The sequence below is a fragment of the Vombatus ursinus genome, unplaced genomic scaffold (genome assembly GCF_900497805.2).
Source record: "Vombatus ursinus unplaced genomic scaffold, bare-nosed wombat genome assembly UNPS02014812.1, whole genome shotgun sequence".
In the NCBI taxonomy this organism is placed as follows: Eukaryota; Metazoa; Chordata; class Mammalia; order Diprotodontia; family Vombatidae; genus Vombatus; species Vombatus ursinus.
In genome coordinates this window covers 3,094,193-3,115,363 of record NW_020954590.1, presented here as the reverse complement: position 1 = coordinate 3,115,363, position 21,171 = coordinate 3,094,193, and the positions used below count along the sequence as shown (strand labels likewise).

Sequence of the window (21,171 nt, the reverse complement as noted above, 5' to 3'; positions counted from 1 at the left end):
ATATTATTCCGTGTATTAATTCATTAATGTTAGATAGACTTAGCCAGCTGTGAATCTACCTAATTATAATATAATTTGGCCACCTTTTTTATCTTGTCCAGAAGGGTATCATAAGAAATTTTTGTTGAAATCAACATAGGAATATGACATAAGCATAGAGTTTTATCTACCTGTTTGGTAAAACTATGACTAAAAAAAAAGGTAAGCTTAGTATAGAATGTTCTTTGTGAACCCATACTAGTTCCTAGAGATCACCACTTTATTTTATAAATGCTCACACCCTATAATTAATGATCCATTTAAAATATTTTGTGGCTCATTAGTCTATAGGGGCAGCATGGTATGGTGCAGGGAAAGGCAGAATGAATATAGAGTTGGAGGACTTTGTTTTGAATTCTTACAAGCTGTTTGCCCTTGGACAAATCACTGAAGCTCTGTGAACCTAAAGTTCCTTTTCTATAAAATAGGCAGGTTAGAATGGATGGCCTATAAACTCCCTTTTAAATCTAGATTCTACAAATCTACTTTTTTAAAACTGAAAAAGGATATTGGTTCATTTTCAGCCTTCTGACCCATCTACAAATCTTTTATGATTTTTCAGTGGTTATCTCCAGTGGTTCAATTGTTACATCTATTAGGTTTTTGTTTTTTTTGTTTTTTTCTCTATACTGTCACATTTAATTCACTTGGCCCAGAAGACTTAGGGTCACAGTCTTAGAATGAAAGAGGGCTGCAGAAATCATCCATGCCAACCTTATCATTTTGAGAAAGAAGAAACTGAAACTCTGAAGTGATTTGGCCAAGGTCTCAAAAAGAGTAAGGAAACTGAGATTTTAAACCAAGTCCTGCCTGACTCCAAGGCTAGCAGTCCTTATACTCTACGACACTGCAAAATGTTAGGATGAAAATAAAATAACATGTAAATAGGTATTGAGAGAAATAAATTGTAAATCTACATATAACTGAGAGCAACTACTTCTTTGATAAATCTTTAAAAATAGAGAGAAAAAGGCACAAAGCAGAGAGAGAGAAAGAAAGAGAGAAAAGGAGGGAGAGAACCTGTGCCCTAATTTTAAATTGGCCCCCTCTCAAGCTGCATCAATTCATATTCAAATTGGTCTATGATCTCATCGATGTCCTTATTCTCTCCAACAACACAGATAAAACAATACAGCCATCCCTGCCCATCCTGTGGTACTCTTTTCCATTGTACTCTTGTCCATGTCTACCCATAATTTTACCACGAGGAGTTCACCCAATATGCTCAGTGCCTTCCACCCTTTCTCTAGATATCCTCAGAACATCCAAGGAGTATGTAAGCTCAACCTTTGGTATCCCTTGTTTTCCCCGTGTTTGAAATGTAGCAGCAGCTTACTCAGACCCATGATGGCTTTTTGGATAAAATTCAGTTTCTTTTTTTTTTTTTTAAAGAGAACATAGTGTTCCAAGACATGCAGTCATACAACATCACTACAATGATACTGCCACTTGAAGAGATGAACCTTTGTTTCAGGGAGAAGCTTGGGGCTATTAAAAAAGAATTTCACATTTTCTCATAAGCAATTTTAACCTCTTACACCTTATGATCACTGCCACTCCACCCAAAAAGGTGACTGAAAACATATCCTCCTAACTCTCCTTTCCCATCTATGTAATAATGCTTGAGTATAAATAATCTACATTTACATCTGAGAGCATTCGTGATGACAGTGTGAGAAGGAAATAGGCTGTCAAATGTAAAATTCCACAAGAGACCATTCTTCAACAATTACAAAATTGTCCAGAAAGATTTAAAGAATAGGAGATCTTACTGGGATTATTGTTTGGTAATGTCTGTCTCCTATGTATATGTCAAATTTATAAATGGATCCTTAAAGTACCCAACAGAAATAACTTTGTTCAAAGACATTCCCCCCTCCCCAATAATTAATATCAAGGATGGCACGGGTATTTTAGGCTCTAAGGTGTTTACCACTGATAGGAGATGAAGAAGAATTCAATTCCCTAAAGATGGTGAGGCCCTCCAAATGCTAGTGTTTTTGGATGACATTGTGATGATTCCTTTCGGAAACATCATAGCACATCCTTTAATGAGATTCACAATCTCTCTCTCTCTTCCTCCCCCTCTCCGAGAGGGGGAGGAAGAGAGAGAGAGAGAGACAGAGAGAGAGAGAGAGAGAGAGAGAGAGAGAGAGATTGGACTAAATATCCACACAGAAAAAAATGAAAAACAAAAAAAAGTGTATGAAAAATGCTTATTGTTTAGACTATGACATTCAATTAAACAGTAAGCCCAAAAAGCTCATTCATCAGAATATATCTTGGACATACTTTTTTAAATGGACAATGAGTTGGGCCCAGAACTAAATAGGAAGATGAAAGTGAAGATTCATATTGGTCTAAACTGCCACATACAGCATGCTATTAGGCAGTATGAGACCTGATTTTGGAGTTAGGAGACACCTGGATTCAAATTCCCAGTCTATAACTTATTAACTATATATATGATCATGAACAAATCATTTAACTTTAGATTGATAGAGAGAGCATTTATTAAGTGTTTACAATGTGCCAGACAGACACTGTGCTAACTGCTAGGGACACAAGAAAACAAGATGGCCCCTACAATCAAGGACCTTATATTCTAATAGGGCAAGATGAATGATAGAGGAGAGTTGGAATATGGAACCAGGGAGAAGTAAGAATTAAGCTTCTGGTGAAGAGGTGGGGCAGTCTGGAGAGTGAGCTAAGCCAGGAGTTATGCAATCACTCCTGGAGCAACAATCCTACTCAGGAACTCACCAATTAGGAGAGCAGGTGCCAGGGAGGTATCTCAAGGGTGGGCAAGACAGCTGGGGATGATGTAGAACAGTTCAGAGTGGTCTGAGCTAATGTTTCCTCGTATATAAAATGGAGATAATAATACCTATAGTATCTATGTCATAGGGTGGGCATGAGGATAAAATGATGTTACATACATAAAGTTCCTTGTAAACCCTTAAAGTGTTACATAAGTATCAACTATTACCTATATATTATACTAAGGATTAGAGAGTTAGCTATTTAAAGATAATGAACCTCTAAAAAAGCAATATTGTTGCCTTTGTCACAGAAAGAATAAAAAATACATATATATCATAATCATATGTATTTATATTTCTATGTAAATATATCTCATATATGCATATACACATACAATTTTGAAATCCTCATCCAAGATATTAGTAAATCTTTAATGAGGTTTAATATCATGGAAACTTTTAAGAGCTGCCAATATCAGGAATATGATGAACAAAAACACTAGCCAAACTTTATGACAGTAATAACTTGGCAAGTTCAATAACTGAGATTTTGGTTCAACTAAAAGAAAAAAAACACTTTGTAACAATTAGCAAAATGAAAAAATCCCCCAAAAGCTGCCTTGAGAGGTATTAAGGTTCTCAAACAGGGGGATGATCACTTGCTAGTGATAATGGAGAGGAAATTCATACATTAGATAGCATGCTAGATGATCTCTAAGGTTCCTCCCAGCTTTAAGTGAATTTACAAAAAAAAAAATCAAGAAAACCTATATAATTCCTAAGTTAGTCATGTCTACAATCAATTCTACTTGATTTTTACTTAATTCATTTAAATAAAATAGCCAGTGTTCTGGCAAAGGTTTGTAGTTCTAGAACTAAGAAAATGAAGACTCTCAGAAATAATGAGAAATAAGGCCAGGTTTAAAAAAAATACAGCTATGAGATATCCACAAAAATGCAAGGTATTGGTACTATATATATATATTCAATTCACTGGTGATCCATGACACCAAATGCATTAACACAAAGCTACTGGTTAGAAGTTAAAGGTTCCTAAAGGTAACTTTTAAAACTTGACTTGAAGGATGATTACATCATAATTTAATGGTGTTTATACAAGGTAATGAGTTAAAATCTGTCTCTGGGCTATGTGCTAGTGATAAGGAGCTTTGTAAGCCTTAAAGCACAAGACAAAAGCAATGTTATCATTATTGTACTAGGGCTAAAATAGATAAATATCTACTAGTCCACATTGTTCAGTTTTTTAATTATTTGAAAAGAAAAAAATATTGGAGGATTGAAACATCTCCCTAAGGGTTTTGGGAAGATTAAAACATCTCCTTCCACCCAATCTTCCCCCATAGTCTCCTGACTTTCATGCCTCTCCATGCTGGACTCAGAATTATGCAATACTAGACAGCCATTTTAATGTATTCTTAAGCTGCATTAAGAAAGGCACAGCATCTAGAACTGGGAGTGGTGGGGGTAGGAAGGGTGGGCATGCAGTGATGCTCTTGTTGAGTTCTACCCTGATCATACACCTAGAATATTCAGTTCTAGGCATCACTTTAGAAAAAAAAAAGTCACTGATAAGCCGAAAAGTAATCCCATAACAGGGATTCCAAGATGTGGAAGGGACTCTAGAACATGTACCAGTTGAAGAAAGTGAAAATGTGGGTATATCTAACCTATAGAAGAGAAAACTTGGGGAGGGGGCACCTGATAACTTTTCTCTTGTATCTTAAGGGCTGTCCTGTGGCAGCAGAATTAGACTTGTTCTTTTTGGTCTTAGAAATCACTGGGTAGAAGATAGGGAGAGGCAAACGTAGACTTCACGAAAAGGAAAACTTCCTAACTATTGTAAGATATCCCAAAGCTGAACAGACAGCTCCTAGGAAGCAGGAGGTTCCCCCTCCCTAGAGATCTTCAGGGAGAGGCTGGATGAACAAATATTACCTTAGGTAAGGTAGGAGTGGACTAAAAGGCCTCTGAATTCCTACTAACTAATATTTTGGCACACTGATTCTATGAGGAAGTAAGTGGAATGGAGGGAAATCTGGGTCTGAGAGCATTGGAAGTTGCATGGCCAGCGCTAGCAGACTTTAGTATTTTCATTTTTTTTTTGCATTAGTCAATATGCATTTATGAAGTGCCTATTACGTGCCAGGCACTGTGCTAAGCACTAGGGATGAAAATAAAAAGGCAAAAGAAAAGTCCCTTCCCTCAAGAAGCTCACAATCTAATGAAATGGCATTCCATGGTGGTCCACGGGTTTTCTGTCTCTACTGTTCATCATGCATTTTAGATAGAGGTCTAATATTAGTAATGAGGGTTTACCTCCAAAAAATGGAGGAATTTCTCCTTTCTCTTGAATTCATTATCCTATGTGATGTACTTGGGGGTCACTCAACAAACTGACTGTTAGCATCTGAATGTGGAATCCAATCTCTGTCTGTAATAAACCACTGTCTGCCACCTTAAAAGAAACGCCAGCCAATATTGAGGCATCATTTCTTTTTAATGAGATTAAACTAGGTGTTAGTCTTACCTTAGGTGGTGCAGAAAAAATTTTTTCCTGTGCCAGGAACCTTTTCATGGTTCTCAGTGTTCTTTCATGAGACTATAAGGTGACAAATTATCTATTTTAAAAATCTATTAGCACAGATAAGAGTTGTCTTGTCTGTTACGAGGTTTGCTGTTTGAAGCTTTGGAATTTAGCCTCTTTCTGACAAAGAACAGCTTTTTCCTCATAGGAGTTTTATGATTTGACACAACAAATGCAAGAAAACAAAGAAACTTTTATTACTTTATTAACCAAAAAAGGGGCAGGAGGAAAAAATAGGGAAAATGACACTGAAAATCCCACCATCAAGCAAAACAAAAGCTAGCAAACCCTCTTTTTTCTCCTTTTAATAGGCATTCTCTGTTACATTAACATTGCACCACTGATCTCAAATAGGCAATACTGAGCCGTACATCCTTCATGTTAACAAGCTACCCAGAGAGTGTGCACAATAGGGGCCGCCCTTTAAGGCCACATCTACACACGGTAAATGTCATTTCAGAGAACAATCAGCACAGTTTAGCGTTCATGATACACTTACACCATCAGCAGCTTGGTGTTATATGCGAAAGAAGAATGGAATTAGAACCATTGGACAGCTAGAGAGTTGGCTCATGGGCATGTGGTCCTAATCCTTTTGTTGGGGGGGGGGGGTTACATGCAGGGAGACACGTGGCAGCAGTGGCAAGAGGAAAGAGAAGGCAGGAGTATGGTGTGCTGCTCATCACAACTCACATCAAAAGGCACAAAATCCTAGCACTTGGTCTAGGCAGAACAGGCCAATTCACTCAGTCATTGGTACTAGTTTCCCAATATGGAAAGTAGGCTGTTCTGAAAAGACATTCCAGCTCAGTCTGGTTCACTTCAAGAGGAAGTTTCTTGCCAGAACTGTTCAATGGTTTATAATAAAGACTGTCAAAACAATCAATTAGAGATGGCCTCAACCACATACCCCCTCTTTTTTTTTTTTTTTTTACAGTCCAGTTGGACATACAAAGCTCAACTTCCCAGCCACTGGAGCCTACACTCTGGCCATCCTCTAAAGTGCCTTTGTTCTCCCTCCCACCAAAATAATGGATTCTAATAGGTGAGCTTTTTGCCATATCTTACCTGGAACCAAGCCTCTCTTTCACTTCCTATCCATTTCCAAACCATGTTTCCACACATGTACTCTGTCCCTCTCTAGCTTCCCCTTATTGTCTTCCACCATTAAAATGTAAGGTCCTTGAAGGAAGGGATTTGTATAAATTTGTTTGCATATTGTCTGGCCCATTAGATTGTAAACTCCTTGAGGACAGAGATTGCCTCTTCTTGTATCCCTAGCACTTAGCACAGCACCTGCCATATAGTAGTACTTAATGAATGCATGATGGATGAATTAATGACTGCCTCATATATATGCTTACTTTCAATTATAGATATATCTAACATTCTGAAAATTCACAACACTTCAAACTGTCAATATCAGCAAAGCAGTCAGGATCACAGAGCAGTCATTCCCTGAAAGAGCATGAGTACAAGAAGGTGGAACTTATCAGCACAAAAGGCACTAACAACAACAGCTTGTTTATATAGTTTTTTTTTTAAGTTTTTCTCAGAGAGGTACAATTTATAAGCACAAAAGGCACTAATAATAACAGCTGACTTTTATATAGTGCTTTAAGTTTTTCAAGAGCTGTATCTCATTTAATACTCTCAGCCCTATTTTTTAAAAAATTAAAAAAAAATTTTTTTTTTTTGTTTTTAGGCAATTGGGTTTAAGTGACTTGCCCAGGGGCACACAGCTAGCAGGTGTCAAGTGTTTGGTCTGAGGCCAGATTTGCACTCAGGTCCTCCTGACTTCAGGGCTGGTGCTCTATCCACTGCACCACCTAGCTGTCCCAGTATCCCCATTTTAACAGATGAGGAAACCTACTCTGAGAGATTAAGTGACTTGCTCAAGGGAATACAGTTACTATGTGTCATAAGGCAGGGTTCCAAAACAATCAGATCCAATAAGTATTTAAGTGCCTATGCTAGGCACTAGTGATACAAGGACAAAAATCAAAAAGGGTCCCTACCTTCAAGAAGCCAAGATTCTACTAGGTAAATGACATATAAAGATAAATATACAACTTGAGAAAGGAAAGAACATGAATAACTTTGAGGTCCAAAAGGGCTTCTCCTGAAAGGTGACCCATGAGATGAACCTTGAACGAGGCAAGGGATTTTAATAAGTGGGGGCGAGGGTTGCAAACATTCCAGGCATGGGGGACAGCCTGTGAAAAGACAAGGAGGAAGGAAATGGAATGTTGAGTTCAGGGAACAGCAGTTGGACCAGTTTGGAAGGAATGCAGAGTACCTAAAGTGCTATTAAGTGAAATCAGCATAGAAAGGGAAGCTAGAGAGGGACTATGAAGAATATACCAAGCAGAGACATTTGAGGCAGAGACATTCGAGGTTTTTCATGAAAGCAAAATGGAAACACTGAAGCTTGAGTCTGGGAAGGACCTGGTCAGATTTGTGTCATTTGAAAATTATTTTGATACCTGTGTGGAAGATTGATTGACACAGAGAAATACAGAGTCAGACAATCAATTAAGAAGCTATTGTAATATTGCAGCCAAGAGGTAATGAGGGCGAGAATTTAGGCGGTAGTCATGTGAATGGAGAGAAAGGGATAGGTACGACATAAATTATAAAGGTAAAATCAATAAGACTTGACAAGCCATTGGACATGAGGGATGATGGAGAAGTGATACTGGGCAATAGCTTAACAGGATGCACAGTAGAGCCAAATGAAGATTCATTAAGGATAGGAAAGACCTGGGTAGGTTTGTAAAGCTGCGGAAAAGGTGTTACTAAATAGGGAGAAAACTGAAGATCAAAGTTAAATAAAGAGAAGGAAGATGCAAGGGACAATATCCAGGAAATGGGCTGGAATCCCTGTGCACAGTGGCTGTCCTGGAGCAAGGTGATGGGCTACCTCTTTGTCAGGGAATGGAATAAGGAGTAAACAAGGGAAGATGATGTAGAAGGGGTCTGAGGAATACATGGGGAAGAGGAGAATTCAGGACAGATGGCCTCTGTTTCCTTGGCAGATCAAGCAATAAGGTCGTCTGCTGAGAATGAGGGTGAAGGAGTGGTTATAGGATGCTTGAGAAGAGGTTTAGAAAAGACTGTGGGAAATGTGATAGACAGTCATTTAGGGGCGAATGAAAGGATAGCCACACAGCAGTGAAGGACTAGTTGGGATTATATAACATAAATGTGTTGCACATCCAAAGACAAAATATAACTGGAATTGGGGAAAGGAAGTGGAGTTCTGGACTTTACAATGGGGTTTGGTTTTTAATGTGTTAATGATATTATTATGAAATGATAGTGGTAAGGGCAAGCATATGCAGATGTGCCTATAAAATATTTAGATGATGCTTAGGAACAGCTGGCCTGATTGTTAATTGATTGTATTACAGAAATTATGTCACTGAATTAATGAAAAACAGAAGTTAAAACAAGAGTACTTTAGCTCTTTTGGGCACTAAATAACAAGATGTGAGGCAGTATACTGTTTAAAAAAAATCCACAAAAAACCTTTTGAGTTCTGCTTTATCTTTAATCCACAGGGTCTGATAGCAGTGTGGGAAATGACCAGAGTGAGGCATGTGCTTCTCATCACAATATCTGTTTTGAACTGAGGCTTTGCCGTCAGAATTCTTCACGTTAGAATGACTCTGGAAAAGTCATTTGGAAATATCAACAAGGGATTATTAGCCTGGCGGTTCACTTCAGTGCTGGTGAGTTCAAAAAGAAAAAAGGTGTCACACAGCTACAAGGCATCATCTTCTCAAAATAGGACACATAAGTAGCCATCGATTTCACAGAAGTACACACTTAAAAATCATTTCTAACTGGGGAAATGCAGAGACTTATTTACTAACACTGAATAAAATGAATCTTAACTAAACACACACACAAATTACTTTACATATTTACATTATTTTTCATTTTATTCATATTTTCTAAGTAAAATTCATTTTAAATGAATATAAATCTTTCTCATATAAGCTTATCCTATATTCAGCAGTGTCAGGCACCTGGTAGGTACTTAATAAGTGCTTATTGATTGACTGATTGATCTTTACAATACAATTGGACATTAAGTACAGGCATACCTCTCAGATGTTGTGGGTTCAGCTCCAGACCACTACAATAGAGCAAAAATCACAATAAATCAAATCACGTGAAATTTTTGGTTTCCTAGTATATATATATATATATATATATGTTATGTTTATACTATAGTACAGCCTATTAAGTTTGCAATAGTATTATGTCTAAACAAAATGTGCATACTTTAACTAAAAAATAATTTATTGCTAAAAAATGCTAATCATCACCTGAGCCTTCAGTGAGTCTTAAATCTTTTTGCTGGTGGAGGGTCTTGGTTCAATGTTGACAGCTCCTCACTCATCACAGTGGTTATTGTGACAGTTTGTTAAAATAAGATAACAATGTCATAGATTGACTCTTCTTTTCATTTGAACACTTAAAGGCCATTGTAGGATTATTAATTGGCCTAATTTCAATATTGCTATGCCTCAAAGAATAGGGAGGCCCAAGGAGAGGGAGAGGAAAATGCTGGTCAATGGAGCAGTCAGAACACACACAACATGTATTGATTAAGTTTGCTATCTTACATGGGTGTGGTTTGTGGTGTCCCAAACAATTACAATAGTAACATCAAAGATCACAGATCACTATAAAAGATATGATAATAATGAAAAAATCTGCAATATCACAAGGATTACCAAAATGTGACACAGAGACATAATGTGAGTACGTGATGTGGGAAATATGGCATTGATAGACTTGCTTGACAAGGTTGCTACAAACCTCCAATTTGTTAAAAACACACACACACACACACAATATCTGTGAAGCACAATAACACAAGGTACGTCTGTACTCCTTAGTGTGGTCCAATTGTGTAGTTTGGACTATAACATCTATTAGATTCTAACTTTCCTCCAAATACATAGTTATAATTTCAAATTATAACTGTGACTTCCTTTAATAGGCACTTTAAAGCTATTATCCAAAGATCCTAGAGGCTGACCCAATAAGAACATCTGGAACATACACTCAAAAAGTTCCAACATTTGACACTGGATTTTCAGTTAATTATCAAATAGCCTATCCCTCAAAAGGGGTTAATGTCTCTGGTCAGTGCCCCATGCCTACTCACAATCTAATTTCCTAGGCCAAAATTCAGCAAAGAGAAACTGTGACCTCATACTAACAACCAAAAATCATTTCTACTCTCTCCACATAGTCACTGAATAAGAATAGATCTTGATGGAAAGAAAAACATGTCTGATGCTTAATAACCTCAGCATTCCAATCATTGAACATTCAAATGAGCACAAACCAGGGAGTAGATTAAAAGGATCAAACACCCTCAAGTAACAAAAAGTTATATGTACAACATCACAGAATCAAAAACTTATAGATTTAGAGCTGGAAAAGACATTGTAGATCATCTAATGCACTTCCCTCACTACATAGATGAGGAACAGAGGCCTGGAGAGGTTGTGATTTGCCCAAAGTCACACAGGGACAAGTAAAAAAGCCAGGATATGAAGCCAGATACTTTGACACCAAAATCAACATTTTTGCCATACCAAAGTATGCCTAATTCATCATTTCCCAAACAATCTGCCATGACACTATTTGACTCCTTGATATCATTCCCTCCTCCTTTCTCCTATTTTAAACTTTTTAATTCTCTTCACTGATTTTGTACCAAGAGATTACGGAAACCATGGTATCTAGGGAGGACAGTTAATGCATTTCTGTGTATGCATGGGTATCTGTATTCATCTTTATCCATCAATTACATTGCTGCTTGAGAAGCAGTATAGTTTAAAAGACAGTAACTTGGCCCTGGAGTCAGGAAAATCGGACTTCAAGTTACCATTTCACATACATTCTGTAGGGCAGATCATTTAAAATGGACTGGAATGGGGAGAAATTTCAGGAGGGCAGATCCATTAGCATGCTATTACAAGAAATAGTTTGTCTATGATCATATAGTGATAATGATGAGGATGGCGAGGATAATGATAAGTAACATTTACATAGCACTTACTATGTGCCAGGCACTGCTCTAAGCACTTCACAATTTTCGTCTCTTGCGATCCTCACAAGAACCCTAGGAGATAAGTGCTATATAGTATGTTTGACAGGCAAGATTTTAACCCAAGCGTCTCATCAAAAATGAATGTATTCATTTACTTATTCAACAAACACTTCTTAAACGAATACTATGCGCAAGGCATTGTGCTGTTGAAATAATAATGGTGATCCATGCTGAAGTACATTCGTGGAAATACACAAAGTGTCTTAACTAAGAAGGTACCTGAAAATACAATTCAGTAAAAACTAAAGAGAAAGACAGATTCCAAAGCAATTTCCAGGGCTCTGCCCAGCCAGGCTTCATCCAGCAGTGTAGTTCTGTCAGGCTGCCAACAATATCCTATATTCCAGTCCAACATTTGGCAGAACACATTGCCTTTATCATATGGGGTGCACAAAGCTTCAAATCATTAGTTGCTTTTAGAGCCTTGCTTGTATTGTTCAAAATGTTCGTTATCAAGTTAGTTATGATTGGGCAATTCCAAACAACCAGCATCTCACACTGTTAATTCAATTCACACAAACATTTACTCATTCAATTCAAACAAACAAATTTTATTAAACCCTTACTATGTGACCTCTATAAATGTCCCATTGCAATGTTTCATAAATGTCCAGAGGTAATTTCAAGTTCTTAAAAGACATTACCAGGTAGTGTAGCCAGTGAACTCTGAACAGTTTAGTCTACTGTCCAGGAATCATCCTACTTAAAGTACTGAATGGCTTATTATCACAAGGTTGACCACTAGATTATGAACAAAATTTTGGAGGCCCATTTCCCCCAAGATGCCACCAAAGGCAGCAAAGGGAGTATCTGGGACAAAAGCTAAGTCAAAGACCAGGAAAGCCCTGTTGAAAGGTATTTGTAGGAACAGAATGAAGAAAACCAATTGCAGCCCAGCTTCTGGAGACCCTACAGACTTTGATTTCACAGGAAACCCAAGGAGCCTAGGAAAAGCATCCCTAGGAAGAACAAATCTGATCGCTTTGCTATCGCTGGTTTCCCTTACCATTGAGTCTGTGATGAAGAAGACTGAAGACATCACCTGATATCCATGTGGATATCAAGGCCAATAAACATCAAAAGGCCGTAAAGAAACTGCATGACAATGATGGGATAACATACTACTCAGGACTAAGAGGAGGCCTATATCCCATCTGCCTCAAACTAATATGCTATGGATCTTGCCAATAAAACTGAAATTGTGTAAGATACACCTAGCTAGCCTATTCCACAGGCAATAAATATTGCCATAAAAACATTAAAAAATTGTAATTGGTGACCATGAAATTGGCAAAGATACAAAATAGCCCTCTATCTTGTTCTGTTCCCTTCTTCTTTTGCAGGGAGAGTGGTAGAGTAGGAGAAACTGAGGCAGAGGATGTTAACCTCATATTTTTGAAGTCTTCTATAAATATTAAGTTAACTACTGGGAATCCGAATCCATGTGTGATCTTTTTTCCAACAATCCACAGGTTGATACAACTAGAAACACTCAACAATTCCATTCATGTCGATATTTTTGTTATAAAAGAAACTAGAAGTTATATATGCTTAGAAAACAAGGTGGCCGGTCATGTGGCAAGACTGAGAGATAACAGATAGCCTCTACGTAATGTTAGGGTATTCAGGACAGTAAAGCCAGTGGATGGGGGTACATCCCCTTGGGATGATTTACAGAAAGCCTGGAAGGGTTTCAATCTGCACCTGTGGAGGGGAACAGCAACATGATTGAGATCACAGATCCATCTACGTATCTTCTAAGGGGAAGATTCTAGGCTAAGTGCTAGGAGATACAGTCCCCATCCTCACTCAAGGAATTTACAATCACCAGAGGAAGGGGAGAGGATATGTATGATAGGAGAGGTTCTGTATGATAGGCTCCAAATGAAATGAAATATAAAACATGGAAATGTCCTCTGAAACACATGAGCAAGACAACAGGAAAGCTGTAATAGCCTAAAGAAACTTAAATTGCCCATTATTCCATAATCTTCTTAATTGTAAACACCATACAACTTGTCTGTCAGACCCAAGGTAAATGAACTTTGTTTAGAACGACAGCTCCAATTTGTTTTTGTTCTGTTTGACCCTTAAGTTGAAGAAACCCAGCTCTCCCTCTGGCCCCGTGGCCACTGACCTTCTCCACTATCTTCCTGGCACCCTTAGGAGTGTTGTAAAATCCCAAAGAGCATGGTAAGAATAGGAGCAGCTTGCTTAACCATCTGCTTGCCAACTGTGAGGTATGAGCCCTGGGACTAACGCAGTGCCTTCCCTTAGCAATCTCCTTCCTTATAATCACAGAGGAAAATGGAATATGGATGAGTGAAGCTTTACTTCAGCTCCACCAGCTATAGAAAGGCCAGGAACAAAAACAACTTGTATGGTTTGGGGTGGGTGGGTAGTACCATGCAGTTAGGGGTACAAAAAATGTCTATGTGAGGAGCAATACTAGAGGAAACAGTGTGTAGTGTCTGTATGGATTCTGCAGGTCAAGGAAAATAGTGTGGTAAAATGGAGAATAAAAGCTCCAGAGTCAAAGGACTTAGATTTAAGTCACAGCACTTCAACTTCTCATATGGATGACTTTGGGCAAGTTATCTAACCTCTCAGGGACTCAGTTTCCTCATCTGCAAAATGAAGCTGCTATTATCAGATGGCATCTGAGGTAAAATGAATCTAGATGTGTGATAGTATGTGTGGACCTTTTTTTCCTTCAAAAAATTTTACAAACTAAACTCAGCAGACTCTCTGTTTTTCTAATTCTCTTCTTTCAGACAGGTGATTTCACTAAATTGACTTCCTGAGATTCTAATTCTCAAAATCTATTCATGATTTGGATAAAAAAAAATCACAACAAAAAGATAAGAGATGAACTGTTTTCTTTTTGATCATCAATCTCTTTACAATAACCTCTAATCTATTTAGTAAAACTGTCACCAAAAAATAGATATTGAAGCATACTATAATTCTTCCTGAAAAAAGACTATTAAACTATATGAAACATAAATTCTGTGTAGGATATCTGAAACAAAACACTCTGCATCACTACATAACTCTTTAAAGAGTTCCCATATGCCTGTGTATTTTTTAAAGCCTTATCTGGAATAGCCCAATTTCAAAACCCATTGATCTTGCCTTGATGCATAAAACATACTGAGGGATTCTTACTAATTCTTCCAAAAACCTGTCGGCCTAAATAACTTATCATTTCCTCTGACTTAGGTAGTGACCTTTGAACTTTTCTCTAAAGTATTTACAATTTTAGAATCACAGCTTGAAGCCAGTTTCAAATTGTTTAATTGTCCACATGTTCTCTATTTTACCACCAAACATGCTAGAAAAAAGGAAGTAATTTGTTTTACTTATTGAGGCTTGCCAATAGAAAGATCATGTCTTGGAAATTTTTAATTTTTGTGTGACTTTCTTAAGAAAACTGAAACTTTTTTTTGCAAAAACAACAAAACCTAGTACTTTCTATGAATTTTAGAGATGATCGAATTAACAAACTGTGTTGTTAAATTAACTGTGTTTTTTAGTTCCTTCTCATAAGCAGAAGGAAGAAAATGTAAGGTGACAGAAATCACTCCTGATTTTAACCTCTGCTAATTTCCTATCACAAGGAAGAAAATCACTGAAGAGGACAAAATAGTATTTCAGAAGCTCATCCATGTGGTCTCAAGCCTGACAGGAAAAGGACATGACAGGATTTAGCAATCCTTCTCTCTATCTAAACTATAGTTAATAATGTGTCTTCTCGAATTAATCCTTAAAAGCTCAAAGTTCACTCTTTTTGGAGAAGATTCACTTCATAATTGACAGTTTTAAAAGGCCAATATTGAGGTTTGTCTCCTGATAAATGAATCACAAGCTTATTTGAAAAAATCCAAAATGATCTCTCAACTTTTTGCAAAACATTGCTTCAAAACATCCTTGATATCAAAAATTTCAACACATTTTTAAGGCCAATTCGGTCCTATAAGTTACAAGGTAAAAACAATGGATGCATAAGGGAAGGATTTGAATCAATAATCTTCAGAGTTTTCTGGGAGACAGAAAGATGATTATAGGTAAAAGGTATCATTTTACACAAGGAAAATCAAGGGGTCAAAAAAAAAAAAAAGGTAAGGCTTTCTCTAGATCAAGTAATTGATGGACCCAAAAAAGAAGGCTCTAGATAGTCATGTTTTCATTTATCCATACACAGTTCATAAGATCATATATTTAAGAGCTGGAAGAATCTTTAGAAGCCATCAGTTCTAAACCTCTCATTTTACAGGTGAAGAATGATAGAAGAAAGGGTAAGTGAATTGTCCCAGGTTATACAGTAGTAAAAGAAGTGAAATTTGAACCCAGGTCCTCTGACTCCAGTCTTTAGGGTTCAAACACTCTGCAGTAACTTCAGTTCAAGTCATCAATATAGAGTAATCTTGGCTCCAGGCTCAAAGAAAAAAAAAAAAAAAAAGGAATAGAGCAAAACTTTAGTTAACCAAAATGCTTGCCGAACACAGGTTATTCTCCTTAGCAAAGTTTTCGGGTTAACTGAGAGTTTATCAGGAAACACTTCTTTTGGTGAAAATCCATTCTTAAATTCTCTAGCACAATTTCCAGCATTACTGCACATGCTGAAATTACACACACACAACGATTTTGTTGTTGAGTCGTTTCAGTCATGCCCAACTCTCAGTGACCCTATGTGGGGTTTTTTTGGCAAAGATACTAGAGGAGTTTGCCATTTCCTCTTCCAGCTCCTTTTACAGATGAGGAAACTGAGGCAAACAGGCTGAAGTGACTTTCCCAGGGTCACACAGCTAGTAAGTGTCAGAGGTTTTTGAATTCAGGTCTTCCCAATTCCAGGGCCAGCACTCTACCCACTGCGCCACCTAGCTGCCTTACAGGTTAATTAGATAAAGACATATAGATACCTTTCTTAAATGATTCAGCATCTTGGAGTGCTTTATGGTCATCAACGATATAGTCATACCTATTCTCAATATGTGGCACTGTAGCTAAAGAAAGAGAGACAGAGTATTGTGCTGAATAAAACTCTGGAATTTTTTTTAATACATTCCTGTTTAGAATTTGTTTTCCTACTATTTCTGTCTTTCTGCTAAAAGTAGCAAAGAAAATTCAAATTAATTGAAGGTTTCTCTTATTTGGGCTTCACTAATAAATGTTCTACTGTATTAAGAGAAGGGAAAGAAAGAGGGAAGAGTCCTTTCATCTAATTATACTTGATAATCACATGAAACATTTGTCTAACACCTTGGCTCTTTCAGTGAAAACCTGGCCTAGTGTAAAGTCCAAAAGCATGAAAGAATAATAGAAACAAATATTTAAAAGATTTCAAGCTGTTAACTCCCTTTATCTTTGGAAATCGGGCTGAGGCAGCTAGGTGATACAGTGCCTAGAGCTCGGGGCCTAGGATCATAAAGACTTGAGTTCAAGTATCACCTTAAACAAGTACTAGCTGTCTAACCCCGGGCAAGTAACTTAACCTAGGTTTGCCTCAGTTTCCTCATCTGTGAAAATGGAGATAATAATCGCACCTCCCCCCCACGGTTATTGTGAGGATTAAATGAGATCAATGTAAAGTGCTTAGCATAGTCCCTGGCACACAGGAGGCGTCATTTAAATAATAGCTATTATTATTGTTATTATTATTATTATTGAGGCAAGGAGGGTTAAAAACAGAGAGCCAACTAGTCCAATCCACTCTCCTCACCAATGAGGAAAGTGCCCAAAGAAGTTAAATGACCAGTCTAGGGTCATACTTCTGATTAAAGTCAGGGCACATCTCCAGATTCCCAATCCAATGCTTTTCCCACTATGAAATGTGATATCCTACTTTCTCAATAAATGTGACACAGTATGCTACTCTACACAGCACCATCTACTGCCACTGCACTATTTTTGCTTCCAAGAGCCAATAACGTACTTTTCTTAGCTATTAAGTTATTCCAGAAAACTGTACTTTTCAAGAGCAGAAGATGAACCTGAAAGTTAAAAAAAAAGTTTACTTTCTTGAAAAAAAATTTAAATATGAAACTTCTTTGAGAAAATTTGCATAATTTTCCTTTAATCAGGCACATTAGAAGGAAAGACATTTTTCCCATTATCCACATAATTACTAGACAGGCATTACATTCTAGCAGTTTCAACATAAGGATAAGAATGAAGATACTATAATTTTATTTTTTATTCTCTTAAATATGGTGTGATACTTTAAGCAATCCCTTAATATTCTTATGGTAATAAATTCTTTTTGACTGAGAATATTACTATCAACCTATATAAGAAAAATATTCCGAGACCAGTTTAAACTTTTAAGCAATAATGCAACTCACTAAAGGATTCAGGAGCATAGGCAAGAGAGATACTGTCTAGCTAGATTCTTTCCAATTTCTGGGACCCTTTATACTGCTAGGTGCCTAGGGAGGCTTTGTCTATTCATTCTTTTAGGATGCTGCACTTAGGTACCAGGGCAGTGTACTGCTGCAGTAGTGTACCTTTAGATACTGGGTAGTCGATCCAACTTTACCAGGCAGTAAGAATATGCAAATCAATATTTCAGTCTAAAAAAGAAACCCACAGTATCATTAATTTTGATGTAGAGGTAACCACAAACATATTTGGGGGCACAGCTAAAAGGGTTTGGCACAAACAACAAATTTCCAAATAGCTCCAATATATTTCACCAGCTAAAGTTTACTCAATTTTCATTGATTACCAAGAAGTTAAAAAAAATTACTCCTATCCAAATCATTTTTATTTCTGATTTGATCCTGATGTATCATATGTTTGGTTTAAGCCATTATCAGCTAAAATAATATACTGAGATATCATCAATACAGAAATCCAGCTTGTCAATCAGGTAAAACTTGGCAATAAAGTTAATGGTTTGATATCATATTTGGCTGACCACAGGTTGTGATACCATATATTAAACAAAATAAACAGTCATAAAAGTGAACAAAACAGAGTTGAATAGAAAAAAAATAAACAAAAGATCTTTGATATCAACAGAGGGAAACCAAGGAAATATCTTTTGAATTGAAGGCTCTTTAATCTGACTGTCATAGTCCCTTTTGAAAATAGACCAGTCAGTAGCCCTTTCAAAGTCAACCGCTGAAACAGTTAGTCTCGTGTAATGTTGTGACAGATGTGTGCCAGATTTTGCATAGGACATAAGTTTAGCCCCAAGGAAAAGCCCAGAGTATGCCTACATCACAGGCAGAATAGAAAAATAAGCACATTTAGCATGATGCTTATTCAATTTGCCTAATAACCTGAAGGGGTTAAACAGCACAGTCCTCAGAGTCTCCCTTGCACCAGGTGTTTTCTCTCCACTTTACTGAGGAATTAAAGGACACACCAAAGATCTCTTCCTTCCCCATAAAGCTGCTTAAAGAGTAGTGGGGGGGGGGGGATGTTGAGGGAAGGCGTCCCTGTTCTTTGCACTATCCATGTCTGTAGTAATAACAATAATAGAACAGAAATCCAATGCTCAGGCAGCAAAAATCAGGGGCTTCCCACAGCATGGATATGTTTTATTGCCTAGTTACTGAACTCTACTGAGCGATCTGGGGCACTAGTGAAACAAAGATAATTTAATTCTCCTTCAAATTTGTGTGCTTTCAAAGAAAGCATAGACATTTGAGACCATAATGGGCGGAGGAAGGGGGACAACTTCCAGAGCCCCAGGATTTATAGTTGTTGCAACCTCCCAAATAGAGATGGGAAGACAAAGCAAGGTTATTATCATTGATGTAGTTTCCTCAGAAGTATTTTGCATAAAGGATTCGATTTTCTTTAAGGAATAACCACAGAAACCTGGCTAGGAAAGCAGGTCTGAAGCTCTGGCTACACGGTGATCCCTTCCCCCCTTCCAGATTAACTTCTGAAGCTGCAACTTCAAGAGGGGCTGGGTGGGGGTTTTCTAAACATGTAACCGACACACACACACACACACACACACACACACTTCAAAGCAGCAGTTTTCTTCTGCTTCTTACTGAAAGCTGGAAACTTCAGCTGCTTGACCTAATAACCGCCACCCCTTCCTCCGAAACTAAATCAAGCAAAACCAATAAAGATAGGACAGACGGGCAAAGAAGAAAGGGGGGTGGGGGAGTGACCATATCCCAGAGAGAGACCTGCGGCTGATCCGCATTGTTGCCACCCGCAGATTGGGGCTGGATGCTACCCTGGAGCCGGTACTGGCCAGCTCGTAGAAGGGGTACGAGGACAAGGGTGGAGAGCGAGGACCTGGGGGGAGGGGGCGGGATCTCGCTGGCTTTCGCCCTGGATCCCAGGCAGCAGCGGCGCCTGCCACCCCTGGAAGTGCACGCGCCGCGGCGGCCGAGGCGGAGGCAGCTGGGCAGCTGTGCGCTGCCCCGCCATCCCCAGCTTCCAGGCTCGCAGGCTCGCTGGGACCGGGAGCAGCCCCTCGTCGGCGGCGCGCATCCCCAACCTCCCAGGCTCCCCGGCCAAGCCTCACCTCCTGCCTCCGCAAACACGTCCCCGGCAGCCTCCCGGGAGCCGCCGACTAACGAGCCCCGAAGGCAGAAGTGGAGCGAGAGTCCTCGGAGGAGCCGCCGCCTCCTGCAGCGCACCAACCGCTTCCTCTAAACCCTGAATGAAACTCCCCGGAGCTGGAGCCGCCGCTGGCAGAGGAGAGAAGAGCTCGGCAAAAGCGGGCCCTACCCACTGCCCCTGCGCCCGCGGGGGAGCGTGGCGGCGGGCTGCTGCTGGCCCCCGTGGGCCTTGCGCCCCAGCTGGCAGGGGAGACCGGCGGCGAGCAAGATGAGGGCCGGCGAGGCTCTGGACGGGATCTGCAAGCTTGCAAAGTCCCGGGCCAGAGGGATAGCGATGTTGGTTTTATGGCCTCCTTAGCTTGTGGTGGCAATGGTTTGGTCCACACCGAAGTGGGAGGGCTTAAGGGATGTTTAACTGTGCAATTGAGGGAGGGAACTTAGTTTGAGTTGGGGCTGTGGCGTGTGGAAGCTTGTGTGTGCACGCTCTGGTCAAGCTTTATTATTGTTGTTATTGTTATTATTATTATTATTAATTTCAGAGCAGGACCACGGGGAGTTCAGAGTATAAAACCCCTGAAAAACACACCAAACAACCGAAATGACAAAAGGTAAAATTCTAAGGGCTGGGGTAACCTGCCCCTGTTCAATCCATCAAATTAACCAGTCAGTAAATTAACATTTATAAAGCACCTATAATGTGCCACGGATTGTGCTAAAAGCTGGGAATACAAAAGAAAGATATAAAACAGTCCCTAACTCCCAAGGAGCTCACAGTCTAATGGAGAAGACAAGATGCAAACAACTATGTCTAAGCAAGATAGATAGAAGATAAATTGGAAATAATCAACAGAGAAATCATTAACGTTATAGGAGATCGGAAAAGGTTTGCTGTAGAAGGTGGGAATAGATGAGGAAGGAGCATATCAGGAAAGCTGACAGCAAGTGAACGTGCCCTGAGTTAGTGTCTTGTTCCAGAAACTGCCAGGAGGGCAGTAGCCTTGGGTCTCGGAGTAGGGAGTTGGGGGAGAGGGCAGGGATTAAGATATAAGAAAAATGGAAAGGTATACAGGGGTCAGGTTTTGAACCCCCAAA

General features: G+C 38.8%; 1 protein-coding gene across 1 annotated transcript in view; it reads right to left on the bottom strand.

The window, feature by feature from the left end:
* Positions 1 to 20,163, bottom strand: part of LOC114054125 (protein FAM110B) — a 192,827-nt gene extending 172,664 nt beyond the window's left edge. The window contains exon 1 of the mRNA XM_027877263.1: positions 20,043 to 20,163. The gene's annotated coding sequence lies outside the window, so the exon portion shown is untranslated. The remainder of the gene's footprint in view (positions 1 to 20,042) is intronic.
* Between the last annotated feature and the right edge of the window lie 1,008 nt (positions 20,164 to 21,171).